The sequence below is a fragment of the Labeo rohita genome, chromosome 8 (assembly GCF_022985175.1).
Source record: "Labeo rohita strain BAU-BD-2019 chromosome 8, IGBB_LRoh.1.0, whole genome shotgun sequence".
NCBI lineage: Eukaryota > Metazoa > Chordata > Actinopteri > Cypriniformes > Cyprinidae > Labeo > Labeo rohita.
Window position 1 is genome coordinate 30,820,447 of NC_066876.1, and position 6,043 is coordinate 30,826,489.

Consider the following 6,043-nt stretch of genomic DNA (forward strand, 5'->3'; position numbering starts at 1 on the left):
AATATTTCTGTATAGGTGCATTGCCAAATATAGTCTGATTGATAGCAACTACTATTAGCAGAAAATGACATGAAGGGTCAGTGTTGGTTTCCAGAATACTACCATTAAGATTATACTTAAACAGCTCAAGCAGAATATTCAGACTCATGTGACAGCCATATCTCATTGCCCCACTTTTACCTCTAACATTTATAGAGTGACTAGAATAATAGATAGAGTGACTTTCCTGAAGAAAACAAAAATCTACTTTGTGCCTCTTAGAAAACAAAAAATAAAAGCCTTCCTTTTATAACTTTTCAAACCCCTGGCATTTAAAGAAAACAGAGACAAAGACACGAAAATGAAACGAGACTAATTCCTGAAAAACTAGAATAAGATATAAATTGGAACATAATAAACCTCACTGGAATAACACAAAAAAACGATAGTACGACTGTCTCTGCAAAACAAGGAATATAATGAGTTTCAGGGCTTGAGTAAAAGCTTTTGTCCGCTCTTTTTCACATTTGTTTTCCTTTTGATCATTCAGATTATATATTCAATTCAATTCAATTCAAATTTATTTGTATAGCGCTTTTCACGATACATATCGTTGCAAAGCAGCTTTACACCAAATTGACATTTTTACAATATATGTAGTAGTAGCTTGATGCACATATGGCAGAGATGTGTGGTAAAGATCAATTAATGACGTAATCAAACAGACAAAGAACACTATAAATTAGTAGCAGAATTCGGTAGTGCTGTATGTTTTCAGGGTTGGCATCATCTGAAGTCCTCTGTGGGGTTGGCATCATCTCTTCTTAAGTGTTCTGGATCCACACTGGAGCTTGTGAATTCCTAGTTACCATGGGATGTCAATCCCATGGCAAAAACAGAGAACAAATAGGAACATAATTAGCGTAGCTGCTGTTCAAACTAAGAAAAGGAAGGTTTGTTAAACCAGAGCTAAAAGATTAATAATGAACATTTGATCAGATATAGCTGCAGGAAAAGTTTGAGATGCATTATTTGAATGCTTGGCTAAAAAGATGTGTCTTTAATCTAGATTTAAACAGAGACAGTGTGTCTGAACCCCGAACGTTATCAGGAAGGCTGTTCCAGAGTTTGGGTGCCAAATGTGAAAAAGCTCTACCTCCTTTAGTGGACTTTGCTATCCTAGGTACTACCAACAGTCCAGAGTTTTGCGACCTTAGGGAGCGTGATGGATTGTAGCGTGGTAGAATACTAGTTAGGTACGCAGGAGCTAAACCGTTAAGTGCCTTATAGGTAAGTAGTGCTATTTTGTAGCTGATGCGGAACCTAATAGGTAGCCAGTGCAGAGACTTTAAGATTGGGGTAATATGATCATACTTTCTTGACCTGGTAAGGACTCTAGCAGTTGCATTTTGGACTATCTGTAGCTTGTTTATTGAAGATGCAGGACAACCACCTAGTAGTGCATTACAATAGTCCAGTCTAGAGGTCATGAATGCGTGAACTAGCTTTTCTGCATCAGAAACAGGTAACATGTTTCGCAGCTTGGCAATGTTTCTAAGATGGAAGAATGCTGTTTTTGTAACATGAGAAATATGATTTTCAAAAGACAAGTTGCTGTCTAATATAACACCCAGGCTTTTGACTGTAGTGGAAGTAACAGTACATCCGTCTAGTTGTAAATTGTAAGTCAAAAGATTTTGTGTATTGTTTTTAGGTCCAATAAGTAATATTTCTGTCTTATCTGAATTTAATAGCAGAAAATTGTTGGTCATCCAATCTTTTACATTTTAAACACTCTGTTAACTTCGATAATTCAGAAGTTTCATCTGGTCTTGTTGAGATATATAGTTGAGTATCATCAGCATAACAATGGAAACTAATCCCGTGTTTTCTAATAATATTACCAAGGGGCAGCAAGTATATTGAAAATAGTAGAGGACCTAGAACAGATCCTTGTGGCACTCCATACTTTACTGGTGATAACTGAGATGACTCCCCATTTAAATAAACAAAGTGGTAGCGATCAGACAGGTAGGATCTAAACCATCTTAAAGCCTGCCCTTGGATACCTGCATAATTTTGTAGTCGATCTATTAGTATGTCATGATCTATAGTGTCGAACGCAGCACTAAGATCAAGTAAAACTAGCAATGAGATGCAGCCTTGGTCTGATGCAAGAAGCAAGTCATTAGTGATTTTAACAAGTGCAGTTTCTGTGCTGTGATGGGGCCTGAAACCTGACTGAAATTCTTCATAAATATCATTTTTTTGCAAGAATGAGCACAGTTGAGCAGATATAACTTTCTCTAAAATTTTAGACATAAATGGAAGATTAGAAATGGGTCTATAATTTGCCAGTTCACTAGGGTCTAGTTGTGGTTTCTTAATAAGAGGCTTAATAACCGCCAGCTTGAATGGTTTAGGGACATGACCTAAAGATAACGATGAGTTGATAATATTGAGAAGCGGTTCTTCTGCCACAGGTAACAATTCTTTCAGTAATTTAGTGGGTACGGGATCTAATAGGCATGTTGTTGGTTTAGACACAGTGATGAGTTTATTTAACTCTTCCTGTCCTATAGCGGTAAAGTACTGTATATCTTCTTCAAAACGAGCATTCAGTCTCATTGACAGCAAAGGATGGATTCAAAAGTAAATATTCCATATTCATGACCAATGTAAGTCCCCCTAAAAAAGTAAAAAAACATAGTAACAGATCTAGCACGTGAAATAACACCAAATAACTTTAAGTCTTAGTGCTCCAGATTCTATTCATCTGACTACAACACAGTTTACAGTCTGTCCATCCTGTCTGAAATGAGGCGAAAAAAACCGCGAAACAGTTCGTGCTTATCCGTTTCGTGGGTATCAAAAAAAGTCATTTGGTGCGCGGAAACTTCGAGAGGATGCCACAGCATCATTCAGCCTACGGATCTTTGGTAGAGATTCTTTTACCATCAATGTAGGCGAAGGGGCCTCTGAAGCCTGCTCTCTTCCCCTCCTTCCTCGCTTGCTCGACAAGCGGCCAGAGTTGGTTCCGGGCGTCTTTGGTGCTTTGCGTCAGGTCTTCGAAAATCCTGATTTTCCTTTCTTTGAGGACGGCGGCGGTTCTGGCATCCCTCCAGATTTGATCTTGGACGTTGCGTGAAAGAAACTGCAGGCCTATCAACTACAAAAAAAAGTGCAGAGCTTCAGCACATTCGTGTTACTCGGTCGCCATCTTGGCCCGGACTCCGGACATCACATTCGTTTTAGCGAATCATTTGATTTAATCCGCGAATCATTTGAGTCAGTTCGCGACTTCAGAACGGCTTCAGTTTGTCACGTGGAGTAAGACAAGGCTGTCCTATATCTCCGTATTTATTCTTACTTGCCTCTCAATTTTTAGCCCTGCATGTTTCCAAAAATAATTTACAAGGTATTTCAATTGACGATAGACAAATTCTAATTAGCCAGCTGGTTCTGACCAGAAAAATTTTCTGGCTAAAGCTGAAGGATTGTCTTGACTGACTTACGCTGCTCTTTCCTTGGAGGTTGACAAAGGAACATTAAAAAAAGTTGAAAGCATGTTAAACAACTTTGTTTGGAAAAACAAAACTCATTATATCAGGAAGTCAGTAATAATGAATCCAATAAAACAAGGGGGACTGGATTTTTTAGATTTTGCTACCTTAACACTTTTAAAATTAACTGGCTTAAGAATTTTCTTAAAAATCCTTCTTCCCTTTGGAATATTATCCCCAATTATATCTTCTCTAAAGGTGGTAGCCTGAATTTTCTTTTACTCTGTAATTATAATGTCTTAAAAATCCCTATCAAACTTTCTAATTTCCATAAGCAGATGCTCTTGGCCTGGTCCCTCATATACAAACACAACGTCTCTCCACACAAATATGGAACAATAAGGATATTCTTTACAAAAATAAATCACTTTTCTTCAAGGATTGGTTTGAAAACAACCTTCTTTTGGTTGGACAGCTTTTTAACTCACAAGGCAGACTTTATAATTATTCAGATTTTTTACAGAAATATAATATCCCTGTATCTGCTGATGAATATGCAATTGTTTTCAATGCCATTCCCTCTGGTGTGTCTTTTCTGTTGCAAGGTTCTACATTTCCATGGCCGTGTTCTTTCTCTCTGAATTTAACTTACACAATGATTGGAGGTGTATGCTTTTCTGAAGTTCGTCAGAAAATTAATTATAAAATCAGAGCTCTCTTCCAGGCTGAGATAACAACAATTCCATATGTAATATCGTATTGGAATAATATTGTGGAGAATATACCATGGGAGAAAGTATGGACCTTGCCTCATAAGTATCTGCTTACCAATAAAGAAAAAGAAATGACATGTAAGCTGATTCACAAATGTTACCCGACTAAAGTCTTTCTTAGGAAATATAAGCCTGACATTGACGTGAACTGCAGTTTTTGTCATTCTTCTGAAGAAGACTTCATTCATTTGTTTTGGCAATGCACCCACACAGAGAAATTTTGGTCTGACTTCTTGGTGTTTATCCAATCTTATTTTGTAAGTGACTTCTCATTTTGTTTTAAAGATGCTTTGTTTGGATTATTTGAATATTCTAAGGAGAATACAGGAAAATATTACATAATTAATTTATGTTTTCTGTTAGATAAATTTCACATTCATAAACAAAAGTTTACTGGCTCTAAACCTCTTTTTTCTTTGTTCAAAGTGGACTTGGATAAGTATATAGAAACTATCCAAAGGTCTGCTAATTTGAAAGCTGTGAAAACTGTATCTCTGTGTTCATCCCTTGTGCCATCCTAAGATGTAATTTTATTACCCTGTTTTTTTTTCTTTGTTTGTTACCCTGGCAACAAATCTGTGTATATTTGTTTTTTTTATTTATTTTGTCTGTAATTGTACTGTTTTGTTGTTTTGGATATCTGTAATGTTTAATTAAAAAAAAAGAAAAAAAAAAAGGACTTCAGAACGGCGTCGCGAATCATTTGAGTCAGATCGAACTTTAGAATCGGTTCGCGAATCGTTTGATTTAAATCGCAAATCATTTGAGTCAGTTCGGGACTTCAGAACGGCTTCGCGAATCATTTGAGTCAGATCGGGACTTCAGAACGGCTTCGCGAATCATTTGAGTCAGATCGGAACTTCAGAACGGCTTCGCGAATCATTTGAGTCAGATCGGAAATTCAGAACGGCTTCGCGAACATTTGAGTCACATCGGAACGCGAACATTTTAGAATCGGAACTTTAGAATCGGTTCGCGAATCATTTGATTTAAATCGCAAATCATTTGAGTCAGTTCGGGACTTCAGAACGGCTTCGCGAATCATTTGAGTCAGATCGGAAATTCAGAACGGCTTCACGAATCATTTGAGTCAGATCGGAACTTTAGAATCGGTTCGCGAATCATTTGATTTAAATTGCAAATCATTTGAGTCAATTCGGGACTTCAGAACGGCTTCGCGAATCATTTGAGTCAGATCGGAACTTCAGAACGGCTTCACGAATCATTTGAGTCAGATCGGAACTTCAGAACGGCTTCGCGAATCATTTGAGTCAGATCGGAAATTCAGAACGGCTTCGTGAATCATTTGAGTCACATCGGAAATTCAGAACGGCTTCGCGAATCATTTGAGTCAGATCGGAACTTTAGAATCGGTTCACGAATCATTTGATTTAAATCGCAAATCATTTGAGTCAGTTCGGGACTTCAGAACGGCTTCGCGAATCATTTGAGTCAGATCGGAACTTCAGAACGGCTTCGCGAATCATTTGAGTCAGATCGGAACTTTAGAATCGGTTCGCGAATCATTTGATTTAAATCGCAAATCATTTGAGTCAGTTCGGGACTTCAGAACGGCTTCGCGAATCATTTGAGTCAGATCGGGACTTCAGAACGGCTTCGCGAATCATTTGAGTCAGATCGGAACTTTAGAACGGCTTCGCGAATCATTTGAGTCACATCGGAAATTCAGAACGGCTTCGCGAATCATTTGAGTCACATCGGAAATTCAGAACGGCTTCGCGAAACATTTGAGTCAGATCGGAACTTCAGAACGGCTTCGCGAATCAT